This window comes from Pongo abelii, chromosome Y, assembly GCF_028885655.2.
Source record: "Pongo abelii isolate AG06213 chromosome Y, NHGRI_mPonAbe1-v2.0_pri, whole genome shotgun sequence".
Taxonomy (NCBI): Eukaryota; Metazoa; Chordata; class Mammalia; order Primates; family Hominidae; genus Pongo; species Pongo abelii.
In genome coordinates, this window is record NC_072009.2 from 34,953,556 (window position 1) to 34,970,347 (window position 16,792).

The window sequence follows — 16,792 nt, forward strand, 5'->3', positions numbered from 1 at the left end:
ATCCAGTCTACTCTAATCCATTCCACTCCGATCCTTTCCAATCCTCCCTATTCCATTCCATTCCAATCAACTCCATTCCACTCCACTCCACTACATTCCATTCCGTTGCATTCCACTGCACTCCATTCCACTCCACCCTACTCAATTCCATTCCATTCGATTCCATTAAACTCCATTCCGTTTCACTCCCCTACATTCCATTCCACTCCACTATATTCCACTCTACTCCACTGCACTCAATTCCATTAAACACCCCTCCATTCCATTCCAGTTCACACTATTCCATTCCATCCCTTTCCACTGCACTCTATTGCAATCTACTCCACTCAACTCCATTCGACTCCTTGATATTCCACTCCATTCCAATCCACTTCATTCCATTCCATTCCACTCCACTCCATACCACTCCAATCCATTGCACTATATTCCACTGCTCTCCATTCAATTTCACTTCATTCCTTTCCATTCCATTCCACTCTATTGCATTCCATTCCACTCCACCCAACTCCATTCCATTCCACTCTACTCCTCTGCACTTCACTCCACTCCACTCCATTCCATTCCATGTCATTTCACTCCATTCCACTCAACCCCATTCCCCTACATTTTACTAAACCATATTCCACTCGATGCCACCGCATTCCAGTCCAATCCACTGCCCTCCACTTCATTCCGTTCCATTCCACTGCAATCCACTCCATTCCATTCCAATCCAAATCAGTCCACTCAATTCCGTTCCACTCCGCTCCACTCCACTCCGCACCATCACATTTATTTCCACTCCATTTCACTCAAAACCATTCCATTCCATTCCACTCCACTTTACTCCATTCCTGTCCTCTCTTTTCCATTCCACTCCATTCCAGTCCTCTCCTTTCCACTCCATTCCATTCTGTTCCATTCCATTCCTCGCATTTCCACTCCACTCCACTCCATTCCACTCCTCTTCACTCCATTCAATTCCATTCCATTCCATTCCATTCCATTACGTTTCATTCCATTCCATTCAATTCAACTCCACTCCATTCCTGTCCTTTCCTCTGCATTCCACTCAAGGCCACTCCATTCCATTGCATTCCACTTCACTCCATTCAATTCAACTACATTATATTCCTCTGTATTCCACTCCATATCACGCCATTCTACTTCATCCTATTCCATTCCATTACAATTCATTCCACACCAATCCACTCTACTCCAAAATGCTCCATTCCATTCCACTCCACTTCACTCCACAACATTCCATTCCACTTCACTCCATTAATCTCCACTCCACTCCATTCCATTGTATTCCACTCTATTACATTGCATGCCATTCCACTCCAGTAGTCTCCATTCCACTCCACTCCATTATATTCCATTCCACTCCACTCCTTTCCACTCCATTGCACTCCATTCCACTCCACTCCTTTCCATTCCATGTCATTGATTTCCATTCCATTCCATTCCATTCCATTCCACTCCACTCCGCTCCGTTATGTTCCACTCCACTAAACTCCATTCCGCTGCACTCCGTACATTCCATTCCACTCTACTCCATTCCATTCCATTCCATTCCACTCCATTCCACTCCCCTCCATTCCAATTCATTCCTCTCCATTCCACTCCATTCCATTACACCCCACTCCATTACATTCAACTCCATTCCTTTCCATTCCATTCCACTGCATTGCACTCCACTCAATTACACACCACTCCATTACTCTCCATTCCATTCAAATCCATTCCAATCCAATCCATTCCATTCCATTCCATTCCACTCTGCTGCATTCCAATCCATTTAATTGCAGTTGATTCCACTTCACTACATTCCATTCCTTTCTATTCCATTCCAGTGCATTCCATTCCATTCCACTTCTCTCCACTCCACTCCATTCCACTCCAATCCCTTCCACTCTACTCCACTCCAATCCATTCCATAACACTCCATTCCAGTCCTCTGCATTCCACTCTATTCCACTGTATTCCATTCCATTCCACTCTATTCCACTCCACTACATTCCCTTCCATTCTATTTCACTCCACTCCATTCCATTCCATTCCACTCCATTCCAGTCCACTCCATTCCATTCCACTCCACTCCATTCCAATTCATTCCACTCCATTCCACTCCATTACATTCCGGTTCACTCCTCTCTATTCCACTCCTCTCCATTCCACCCCACTCCATTACATTCCACTCCAATCCTTTCCATTCCATTCCACTGCACTGCACTCCACTCACCTACACACCACTCCTTTCCACTCCATTCCATTCCAATCCTCTCCACTCCAATCCATTCCATTCCACTCTGCTGCACTCCAATCCATTCAATGGCAGTAGATTTCACTTCACTCCATTCCACTACAATACATTCCTTTCGGTTCCATTCCACTCCATTCCAGTCCATTCCACTCCACTCCACTCCTTTCCTTTCAAATCCACTCCATTCCACTCCATTCCATTCCACTCTACTCCATTCCATTCCATTCCTTTCCACTCCATTCCACTCCACTCCATTCCACTACATTCCAGTCCTCTGCACTCCACTCTGTCCTCTCCATTCCTTTTCATTCTACTCCACTCCACTCCACTACATTCCCTTCCATTTCATTCCACTCCACTCCATTCCATTCCATTCCCCTCCACTCCACTCCATTCTATTCCACACCACTGCACTACAATCCACTGCATTCCACTCCACTCAATTCCACTCCACTGCATTCCTTTACATTCCTTTCTACTCAATTGCAATCCACTGCAATCCATTCAACTACACTCCAGTCTGTTCCCTTCCATTCGATTCCAATGCACCCCATTCCAATCCACTCCACTATATTCCACCACCCTCCACTCCATTCCATTCCATTCCATTCCCCTCATTTCCTTCCACTTCACCCAATTCCAGTCCACTCCACTCAATTTCAATCCACTCCACTCCATTTCAATCCACTCCAATCCACTCCATTCCATTGCACTAAAGTGCACTCCATTCCGCTCCAGTCCATGCCACTCCATTCCGCTCCACTTCATTCCATTACATTCCTTTCCATTCCATTCCACACCATTCCATTCCTCTCCAATCCCCTCCAGTCCACTCCACCCCACTCCACTCCATTCCATTCCATTCCATTCCATTCCATTCCAATCGATTCCATTCCTTTCTAATCTACTCCATTCGTCTCCACTCCATTCTACTCTTATCCATTCCATTCCATTCCACGCAACTCCACTACATTCCACTCCACTCCAATCCATTCCATTTCATTCCATTCCACTCCACTCCATTCCACTGCACTCCTCTCCATTCGACTGCACTGCATTCGATTCCATTCCTTTCCATTCCATTACACTCCATTCCATTCCATTCCTCTCTATTCCAGTCCACTGCACTCTATTCCACTCCACTCTGCTCCATTCTATTCCATTTCATTACAATCCACTCCATTCCATTCCATTCCACTCCATTCCATTCCTTTGCATTCCACTGCAATCTTCTGCAGTCTTCTGCAATTTAACCCAATCCACCCCATTCCAATCCTTTCCTTTCCACTCCATTCCCCTCCACTCCATTCCATTCCATTCCATTCCACTCCACTATTGCACTCCATTCCACTGTTATCCATTCTATTGCACTTCATTCCATGCCATTCCACTACACTCTGCTCCATTCCATTCCACTCCACTCCACTCCATTCCATTCAATTAAATTCCACTCCAATGAACTCAAATCCATTCCACTCAATTCCACTCAACCTGATTCCACTCAATTACACTCATTCCACTACATTACAGTCCACTCCACTCCACTCCCGTCCATTCCATTCCATTACACTGCACTCCACTCCATTCCATTCCTTTCAAATTTAGTCCACTCCATCCCATTCCACTACACTCCAGTCCACTCCACGGCATTCCATTTAATTTCATTCCGTTCCGATTCACTCAATTCCACTCCCTTTCATTCCGTTCCATTCCATGCCATTCCGTTCCTATCCACTCCTCTCCTATACACTCCATTCCATTCCATTCCCCTCCACACCACTCCACTCCACTCCAGTCCATTCTGCTGCAATCTACTCCATTACATTCCAATCCATTCCACTACACTCCATTCCACTCCACGCCACTCCACTCAATTCCACTCCACTGCCTTCTATTCCTTTTCATGCCATTCCATTCAACTACATTACACTCCACTCCTTTCATTTCCACTCCACTCCACTCCATTTCATTCCAATCCATTCCACCCCATTCCATTCTATTCCACTACAATCCACTCCACTCCACTCCACTGCTCTCCTCTCTATTCTATTAAACAACATTCCATTCCCATCCATTCTACTATACTTCAGTACATTCCACTCCACTTAATTCCATTCCATTCCATTCCTCTCCTCTCCACTACACTGCATTCCGCTCCGCTCCATAACATTCCATTACACTCCATTGCTCTCCACTGCATTCCATTAGTTTTCATTCCATTCCACTAGATTTCACCCCACTCCATTCCATTTTATTCCACTTCAGTCTACTCCACTCCACTGCATGGCATTCCATTTGATTCCAGTCCATTCCATTCTATTCCATTCCACCCCACTCCATTGCATTCCTCTGCAATCCATTCAATTACACTCCACTCCATTCCATTTAATTCCATTCCGCTCCATTCCATTCCACTCCATTCTTTTCCAGGCCACTCCAATCAATTCCACTCCACTCCACTCCATTCCACTCAATTCCACTCCACTCCACTCAACTACACTCAACACCACTACACTTCATTTCATTCCATTCCGTTTAATTCCACTCCAGTCCATTCTACTCCACTCCACTCCATTGCATTCCACTCCATTCGACTGCACTACATTCCACTGCAATGCACTCCTTTGCATTTAATTTCTTTCCACTGCATTCCGTTTCACTCCACTACATCCATGCCAGTCCACTCCACTCCATGGCACTGCATTCCACTGTAATGCATTCCTTTGCATTCACCTTCACTCCACTCTTGCACTGCATTCCACTGCTCTCCATTCCATTGCACTTCATTCCATTCCAATACACTCCATTCCACTCCTTTCCATTCCACTCCACTCCACTCCACTCCATTCCATTCCATTCTATTAAATTACACTCCATTTTACTCAACCCCTTTCCACTCCGTTCCACCCAACCAGATTCCACTCAATTCCACTCTTTTCATTCCATTACTGTCCACTCCACCACACTCCACTCCATTCCATTAGATTACACTCGACTCCACTCCACTCCACTCCATTCCACTCAATTCTACTACACTCCACTCAACTACACTCAACACCACTATACTGCATTTCATTCCATTCCATTCCTTTCCACTCCATTCCATTCCACTCCACTACATTCCATTCCACTGCATTCCTTTGCATTTAATTTCTTTCCAGTGCATTCCGTTTCACTCCACTCCATTCCATGCCACTCAACTCCACACTACGGCACTGCATTCCACTGTAATGCATTCCATTCCATTGCATTCAATTCCATTCCATTGCACTACATTCCATTCCACTACGTTCCACTCCACTCCGTTCCATTCCACTCCATTCCATTCCATTCTATTCCATTCCATTGCAATCCACTCCACTCCATTCTATCACACTCCACTCCATTCCATTCCACTCCACTCCACTCTACTCCACTCCATTTCATTCCATTACACTCTAACCCATTCCAATCCATTGCACTCCATTCCATTCCACTCCATTTCAGTACATTGCACTCCATTCCCCTCCACTCCATTTCTTTGCATTCAACTTCACCCCACTCCTGCACTCCATTCCACTGCTCTCCATCCGTTGCACTTAATTCCATTCCAATACACTCCATTCCACTCCTTTCCATTCCACTCCACCCCACTAAATTCCATTCTATTCCATTCCATGAAATTACACTCCATTTTACCCAACCCATTTCCACTCCATTCCACTCAACTAGATTCCACTCAATTCCACTCTTTTCACGCCATTACTGTCCACTCCAACACACTCCACTCCATTCCATTCCATTACACTGTACTCAACTCCATTCCATTACACTCCACTGCAGTCCACTCCACGCCATTCCATTTGACTCCGTTCCGTTTCAGTCAATTCCACTCCTCTTCACTCCATTCCATTCTACGCCATTCCATTCCATTCCACTCCACTCCACTCCAATACACTCCAGTCGATTCCATTCCATTCCATTCCGTACCACTCCACTCCACTCCATTCCACTGCAATCTACTGCATTCCACTCCAATCCATTCCACTCCACTCCACTCCATTCCATTGCACGCCACTCCATTAAATTCCACTCCACTGCCTACCATTCCATTCCATGCCATTCCCTTCAACTCCATTCCACTCCACTCCTTTCTTTTCCACTCCACTCCACTCCATCGCATTCCAGTGCATTCCACTCCATTCTATTCCATTAAACTCCAATCCACTCCACTCCTCTCCATTCTATTCCACACCAGTCCATTCCCATCCATTCTACTCTGCTCGAATTCATTCGACTCCACTTAATTCCATTTCATTCCATTTCATTCCATTCTATTCCTCTCCTCTCCACTCCACTCCATACCATTCCGCGTCACTCCATAACATTCACCTACACTCCATTGCTCTCCACTGCATTCCATTAGATTCCATTCCATTCCACTAGATTCCACGCCACTCAATTCCATTTTATTCCAGTCCAGTCCACTACACTCCACTGCATTGTATACCATTAGAATAGACTCCATTCCATTCTATTTCATTCCATTCCACTCCAATCCATTCCTCTTCACTACATTCAATTACACTCCACTCCAGTCCATTCCATTCCATTCAACTTCATTCCATTCCACTCCATTCATTTCCAGGCCACTCCACTCAATTCCACTCCACCCCACTCCTATCCACTCTACTCCAATCCATTCTATTCCACTCCACTGCACTCCACTCCATTCCACTCAATTCCTCTCCACTCCACTCCATTCCACCCCATACTACTCCATTCCATTCCACTCCACTCAACAACGCTCAAGTCCACTCCTCTGCATTTCATTCCATTCCATTCCTCTGCATTCCATTCCACACCACTCCACCCCATTCCATTCCACTCCACTCCACTCCACTGCATTCCACTCCACTGCATTCCTTTGCATTGAATTTCTTTCCACTCCATTCCATTCCTCTCCACTCCACTCCATTTCATTCGACTCCATCCACTCCACTACATGCCACTCCAATGCATTCCATTCCATTCGATTCCACTCCATTCCATTCCCCTACATTCCACTCCACTCTTTTCCATTCTACTCCGTTCCATTCCATTCCATTCCATTCCTTTCCTTTCCATTCCATTCCACTCCACTCCATTCTATTTCACCCTACTCCACTCCATTCCACTCCACTCCACCCCACTCTACTAGACTCCATTTCATTCCATTCCACTCTACCCATTCCAATATATCACACTCCATTCCACTCCACGACATTCCAATCCATTGCAATACATTCCCCTCCACTCCCTTCCATTCCATTCCATTTCACTCCACTCTTCCACTCCATTCCACTGCTCTCCATTACATTGCAGTTCATTAAATTCCACTTCACTCCATTCCAGTACATTAAATTCCACTCCATTTTACTCAAACCCTTTCCAGTCCATTCCACTCAACCAGATTCCACTTCATTCCACTCAATCCACTACATTACTGTCCACTCCACTCCACTCCATTTCATTCCATTAAACTGCAGTCCACTTCATTCCATTCCAGTCCAATTCACTCCACTTCATTCCATTCCATTCCACTCCATTCCACTCCACGCCATTCCATTTAATTTCTCTCCGTTCCGTTCCACTCAATTCCACTCCTCTTCACTCCATTCCATTCCATGCCATTCCATTCCATTCCACTCCAATACACTGCCCTCCATTCCATTCTACTCCACACCACTCCACTGCTCTCTACTCCATTCTACTGCACTCTACTGCATTCCATTCCAATCCATTCGACTCCATCCCACTCCATTCTACTCCATTCTACTCCATTCAATTCCACTCGACTCACTTGAATTCCATTCCATGCCATTTCATTCAACTCCATTCCACTCCACTCCTTTCCTTTCCAATCCACTCCACTCCTTTGCATTCCGATCCATTCCACTCCATTCCATTCCATTCCACTCCATCCAGTCCACTCCACTCCAATCCCCTCCTTTCCATTCTATTCCTCACCTTTCCATTCCCTTCCTTTCTACTGCACCACTCCATTCCACTCCACTTAATTCCATTTCATTCCATTATATTCCATTCTATTCCATTCCACTCCTCTCCATTCCACTCCACTCCACTCCACTCTGCTCCACTCCATATCATTCCACTAAAATCTATTACTCTCCACTGCATTTCATTCAATTCCATTCCATTCCACTAGATTCCATGCCACTCCATTCCATTTTATTCCACTCCAGTCCACACTACTCCACTGTACTGCATTCCATGCGGTTCCATTCCACTCCATTCTATTCCATTCCACTCCACTCCATTCCATTCCTCTGCACTCCACTCAACTGCACTCCACTCCAGTCTATTCCATTCCATTCCACTCCATTCCATTCCACTCCATTCATTTCCATGCCACTCCATTCAATTCCACTCCACACCTATCCACTCCACTCCATTCCATTCCACTCGACTCCACTCCACTCCATTCCTTTCCACTCAATTCCACTCCATTCCACTCCACTCCACTCCATTCCATTTCATTCCATTCCACTCCACTCAACTCCGCTCAATTCCTCCCCACTGCATTTCATTCCATTCCATTCCATTCCACTCCACTCCACTCCATTTCATTCCACTCCACTCCCCTCCACTGCATTCCATTGCATTTAATGTCTTTCCAATCCATTCCATTCCACTCCATTCCACCCTACTACACTACATGCCATTCCAATGCATTTCATTCCATTCCATTCCATTCCACTCCACTCCATTCCATTTCACTCCATTCCATTCGATTCCATTCCATTCTATTCCATTCCATTCCATTCCACTCCACTCCATTCCATTTTATTCCACTCCATTCCACTCCATTCCACTCCACTCCACTCTACTCCACTTCATTTCTTTCCTTTCCACTCTACTCCATTCCAATCGACTGCACTCCATTCCACTCCAATCCATTCCACTCCATTCAACTCCATTCCACTCCAGTCCTGAAAACTCCATTCCACATGACATCATTCCATTCCATTCCCCTCCACTCCACTCTATTCCATTCCACACGATTACACTCCACTCCACTCCATTGCACTCCTTCTCCATTCCACTGCAATCCACTCCAATCCACTCCACTACATTACAGTCCAGTCCATTCCATTACACTCCATTCCATTCTTCTGCACTCCGTTCCATTTAATTATTTTCCACTCCCTACCATTCCACTTCATTCCTCTTAACTCTATTCCATTCCACTCCACTCCACTCCGCTGCACTTCTTTCCTCTCCATTCTACTCCCCTCCATTCTTTCCACTCCAATGCTCTCCACTCCATGTCAGTCCACTCAACTCCATTCCACTCCACTACATTCTATTCCATTGCATACCATTCCACTCCATTCCTTTCCACTGCAATCCACTCCATTCCACTCCATTCCATTCCATTCCACCCCATTCCATTCCCCTCTACTCTACTCCTTTCCACTTCACTCCATTCCACTCCTCACTATTCCATTCCATTCCATTCAACTCTATTCCACTCCACTCCACTACATTCCACTCCACTCCACTCCATTCCTTTCCATTAAATTCCACTCTACTCTATTCCACTCCAATACATTCCAAACCACTCCACTACATTCCATTCCCTTCCATTCCACCGCACTCCATTCCACTATAGTCCACTCCACTCCATTACATTCCATTCCACTCCATTCCATTGCATTCCAACAACTACACTCAACTCCACTCCATTTAATTCCTTTCAACTCCACGCCATTTCATTTAATTCCACTCCATTCCATTCCACTTAATTCCACTCCACTCCACTCTGTTCCATTACACACCATTTCGTTCCATTCCAACCCACTCCACTCCATTTCACTCCACTCCATTCCACTCCACTCTGCTTCAATCCATTCCATTCCATTCCAATGCACTCCACTCCATTCCAATCCATTCCACCTATTCTAGTCCACTCCACTCCATTTCATTCCATTCCATTCCACTGCATTCCTTTCCAATCCAGTCTATTCCACTCCTGTCCATTCCGTTCCACTCCTCTCCATTCCATTTCTTTCCACTCCATTCCATCTCATTAAACTCCTCTCTATTCCATTGCAATCCAATCCATTGCCCTCCACTCCACTCCATTCCGTTACACTCCATTCCACTCCACTCCATTCCGTTACACTCCATTCCTCTCCACTCCATTCCATTCCATTCCATTCCAATCCATTCTATTCCATTGCACTTCGTGCCACTCCATCCCACTTCATTCCCGACCATTATAATCTATTGCATTCCACCCCATTCCAATCCACTCCATTGCATTCCATTGCCCTCCACTCCACTCCACTTCACTCCATTCCACGCCATTCCAATTTCTTCCTTTCCGTTGCTCTCCACTCAATTGCACTCCATTCCATTCTCTTCCATTCCATTCCTCTCCATTGAACTCCACTCCAATTCGTTCCACTCTAATCCATTCCATTCCATTCCATTTCATTCCTCTTCACTCCATTCCACGCCATTGCACTTTCGTCCTTTCTGCTCCTCTCTTCTCAAATGCACTCCAGTCCCCTCCATTCCACTCCATTCTACTCCACTACATTCCATTCAGTTCCATTCCACTCCACTCCATCCAGTCCAATCGACTCCATTCCACTCCACTGCATTCCATTCCATTATCGTCCTTTCTACTCCAATCCATTCCATTCCAGTCTAGTCTTTTCCACTCCAATCCAATCCATTCCATTCCATTTAACTCCATTCCACTCCACTCCACCACATTACACCCCACTGCACTCCATTTCATTCCATTCCTTTCACTTCACTCTATTCTACTCCACACCACTCTATTCCACTCCACTAAACTCGAATCCATTCCATTCCATTCTATTACTCCAGATGCCATTCCTCTCCTCTCCATTCTAATCCACTCAACAACATCCCCTCGAATCCTCTCCATTCCACTATAATCCATTCCATTCCACTCCTCTCCATTCCATTCCATTCAACTCCAGTCCAATCCATTCCATTCCACTGCAATCTACTGCAATCCAATCCACTCCACTGCAAATCACTTCGTTCCATTCCATTCCATTGCACTTCACTCCATTCCAGTCCATTCCACTCCCCTCCAATCCACTGCATTAAACTCCATTCCACTCGAATATATTCCATTCCACGCCATTCCTTTCCATTCCATTACACTCCATTCCATTCAATTCCACTCCATTCCACTCCATTCCACTCCATTCCAATCCATTGCTTTCCACAGCACTACACTCCGTTCCATTTCACTCTACTCCATTCCATTACACTCCATTTCATGCCACAACATTCCACTCCATTCCAATACAATCCACTCCATTCCACTCCATTCCAGTCCTTTCCACTGCACTCAGCTCCATTTCATTCCAATCCAATTCACTCCCCTCCATTCCATTCCCCCCCACTCCACTCTACTCCACTCCATTCCATTTAATTTCACTCCATTCCATTCCACACCATTCCACTCAATTCTTCTCCACTCCACTCCGTTGCATTCAAGTCCTATCCATTCCATTCCATTCCACTCCATTCCATTGCATTTCATTCCACTCCACTCCAATCCAATCCATTGCATTCCATTCCACTGCATTCCATTCTTTTCCACTTCATTCATTTCCATTCCATTCCCCTTTTTTCCATTCCATTCCACTTCACTCCACTGCATTGAATTCCACTTCAATAAACTCCTTTCTTCTCCACTGCACAACATTCCATTGCATTATACTCCATTCCATTCCAGTTAATTCCACTTCATACCAGTCCCCTCCATTCCAGTTCATTCCACTCCTTTCCACTCCATTCCAGAACAGTCCACACCACTCCACTCCAATCCATTCCAATCCACTCCACTCTTTCCATTACACTCCACTCCAGTCCATTAAACTTCATTCTTTTTCATTCCATTCACCTGCACTGCAATTCACTCCACTCAACTGCACACCACTCCATTCCACTCTATTCCATTCCACTCCATTCCACTCCAATCCATTCCATACCATTCCACTCTACTGCACTCCGGTCCATTCAATTGCACTCAATACCTCTTCACTCTATTCCATTACACTCCATTCCTTTCCATTACATTCTAATCCGTTCCATTCCATTCCACTCCCCTCTACTCCATTCCATACCCTTCCACCACATTCCACTCCTCTCCACTCAATTCCAGACCACTGCATTACATTCCACTCTACTTCATTCCATTCCATTCCTTTCCACACCACTCCACTCCACTCCATTCCACTCCATTCCATTCCATTCCACTCCATTCCAGTCCTCTGCTCTCCACTCCACTCCACTATATTCCATTCCACTCCTCTGTACTCTGCTCCCCTCCTTTCGACATCGCTCCATTCCTCTCCACTACATTCCATTCCATTCCAATCCATTACATTGCACTCCACTCGACTAAAATCGAATCCATTCCACTCCACTCCATTCCAATCCACTCTACTCCACTCCAGTCCATTCAATGAAATTCAAATCCATTCCTTTCCACTCCATTCCACTCTACTCCATTCCATTCCATTCCACTCCACACCATTCCACTCCACTTCGCTCCATTCCATCCCATCCCTTTCCATTCCACTCCACTGCACTCCACTCCACTCCACTCCATTCCATTCCACACCACTGCACTCCAATTCACTCCATTACACTCCACTCCATTCCTTTACATTCCATTCTTCTCCATTCCAATCCACTGCTCTCCATTCCACTCCACTCCAATCCGTTCCATTCCATTGTATTCCAGTGCATTCCATTCCAATCAACTCCACTGCATAACACTCCACTCCACTGCATTCCACTCCACTCCACTCCATTCCATTCCATTCCATTCCCCTCCTTTCCTTCCACTCCACTCCATAACAGTCCACTCCACTGCAACCCAATCCACGCCACTCCAATACACTCCATTTCATTGTGCTTCAATGCACTCCACTCCTCTCTAGTCCACTCCACTCCTTTCTGCTCCACTACATTCCTTTCCATTCCATTCCACACCATTCTATTCAACTTCAATCCCCTCCATTTCACTCCACTCCACTCCATTGCCTTCCATTCCCTTTCATACCATTCCAATCCGCTCTACTGTATTCATTCTATGTCACTGCATTCCATTCCTCTTCTTTCCATTCGATTCCATTCAACTCCATTCCACTATGATCCACCACATTCTACTCCACTCCATTCCATTCCATTCCATTCCATTCCATTCCATTCCACTCCACTCAATTCCACTCTCATACACTCTAGTCAACTCCACTACATTCCATTCCATTCCAATCAAATCCGTTCCACTCCAAACCACTCCATTCCTCTCCACTCCACTCGACTCCATTTCATTCCTTTCCATTACACTACATTTCATTGCATTCCACTCCATTCCAGTCCACTCCACTCTGTTACAATCCTCCCCACTCCACACAATTGCATTCCATTCCACTCCATTCCATTAAAGTCCACTCCATTCCATTCCACTGCACTGTACTGTAATCTACTTGACTGCATTCTATGCCACTCTGTTCCATTCCAATCAGTTACACTCCACTGCATTCCATTCAATTCCACTGTACTCCACTCAACTCCACTCCATTGCACTCCATTACACTGCTGTCCGTTCCATTCCACTTAATTGAATTACATTCCACTCTACTCCAATCCATTCCATTCCACTCCACTCCATTCCATTCCATTCCACTCCACCCCACTCCCCTCCACTCCTTTCCATTCCATTAAATTCCATCCCATTTTACTCAACACCATTCCACTTCATTCCACTCAACCCCATTCCTCTCCATTCCCCTCAATTCCACTCCATTATAGTCCACTCCACGCCACTCCACTCCATTTCTTTCTATTCCACTCCACAGCACTCTACTCCACTCCATTCCAATCCAATTCACTCCAGTCCGTTCCATTCCACTCCACTCCACTCCACGCCATTCCATTTAATTCCACTCCATTCCTTTCCACTCAATTCCACTCCACTCCAATCCATTCCACTAGACACCAGTCCTTTCCATTTCAAACCACTCTACTCCATTCCACTCCACTCCTCTCCATTCCATTCCATTCCATTCCACTCCACAGCACTCCATTCTAATCCATTCCACTACATTCCAATCCACTCCACTCCATTCCATTCCATTCCATTCTACTCCTTTCCATTCCACTCCTCTCTATTCCACTCCACTCCACTCTATTTTATGCCATTCAATTCCGTTCTAGTCCAATCCATTCCGTTTCATTCCACTCCATACCTCTCCATTCCAGTCCATTCCACTGCAATCCACTCCATTCCATTCCATTTCATACCATTCCATTCCATTCCATTCCCCTCTATTACAGTCCATTCCACTTCATTCCACTCCACGCCACTCCATTCCACAACATTCCATTCCACTCTGTTTTACTCCACTCAATTCTATTCCATTACAATCCATTGCATTTCCCTCCATTATATTCAACTCCATTCTGTTACTCTGCATTCCACTCCAATTCATTCCACTTCATCACATTCCATTCGATTCCTATTCATTCCACACGACTCCACTACACTACAATTTACTCCCATCCTTTCCAATCCACTTCTCTCCACTCCACTACATTGCACTCAAAACCATCCCACCCCACTCCACTCGAATCCAATCCATTCCATTCCACTCCACTCCACTTCATTCCACTCCATTCCACTGTACTCCCTTCCATTCATCTCCATTCCACTCTACTCCATTCCATTTCCATTCGATCGAACTCCACTTCAATCCATTCCACTCCAGTCCTCTCCACTGCACTCCATTCAACTCCACTCCACTCCATTCCATTTCATTCCATTCTACTCCATTCCATTCAATTCTACTCCACTCCATTCCATTCCATTCAACTCCACTCTATTCCACTCCTCTCCATTGCATTCCATCCCACTCCACTCCAATCTATTCCACTCCATTTTATTAAATTCCGTTCAACTCCTTTCCACTCTGCTCCATTTCACTTCACTCCACTCCATTCCAATCCACTCCATTCTATTCCACTCCATTTCATTCCAATCCACTCCATTCTATTCCACGCCGTTTCTTTCCATTCCACTCCATTCTATTCGATTCCACACCAATCCATTCCATTCCACTTCACTCCACTCTACTACGTTCCATTCCATTCCTCTGCTCTCCATTCTACTCCACTCCATTCAATTCCATTCCATTCAATTCCACTCAATGCCATTCTACTTCACTCTACTACATCCACTTAACTCCACTCAATTCCACTCCATTCAATTCCACTCCATTCCATTCCCCTCTACTCCATTCCATTCCACTCCACTCCACTCCATTCCACTCCACTCCTTTCCACTCTACTCTGCTTCCTTCCATTCTATTCCATTCCAAACCACTCCACTCCATTCCATTCCATTCCACCCATTTCAATCCACTCCACTGCATTCCATTCCATTCAATTCCACCCCAATCCATTCCAATCTATTCTATTCCATTACAGTCCACTGAATTCCAAACCTCTCCATTCGATTCTATTCCAATCCACTCCATTCCTCTCCACTCCATTCTATTTCACTCCACTCCACTCCATTACAATCCATTCCTCTGCACTCCACTCCACACCACTCCAATCCATTCCATTCCCCTCCATTCCTGTCCACTCCATTGCATTCCTCTCCATTCCATTCCATTCCACTCCATTGTTCTCCAATCCACTCCTTTTCACTCCATTCCACTCCATTCAAGTCCAGCCCACTCCACTCGACTCCATTCCATACCATATCACTGCACTCCACTCCATTCCATTCTAAAATAATTCACTCCACTCCATTCCGTTGAATTCCACTCCACTTCTCTCCACTCGATTCCATTTAATTCCACTCGATTCCATTCCACTCCACTCCACCCCATTCCATTCCATTCCACTGCACTCCACTCCATTCCATTCCAATCCAATTCACTCCACTCCATTCCATTACATTCAACTCCACTCCAGTCCATTCCGTTTAATTCCACCCCATTCCAATCCACTCCACTCCATTCCATTCCACTGCACTCCACTCCATTCTATTCCAATCCAGGTCACTCCAGTCCATTCCATTCCACGCAAATCCACCCAGTCCATTCCATTTAATTCCACTCCATTCCTATCCTCTCTAATCCACTCCACTCCAATCCATTCTTCTCCATGCCGTTCCATTCCATTAAAATCCACTCTACTACATTCCCCTTAACTCCTTTCCACTTTATTCAACTCCAGTACATTCCATTCCATTCCACTCAAATCTACACCATTCCAATGCATTCCATTACATTCCAATGCACTCCACTCCATTCATTCCATTCCATTCCACTCCTTTCCACTCCTCTCCACTCCGTTCCAGTGCACTACACTCGATTCCAGACCATTCCTCTCTAATCCACTCCATTCCATTACAGTCCACTCCATTCCATTCCACTACATTCCATTACATTCCGTTCAACCCCATTCTGTTCAATTGCCATCCACTCCACTCCA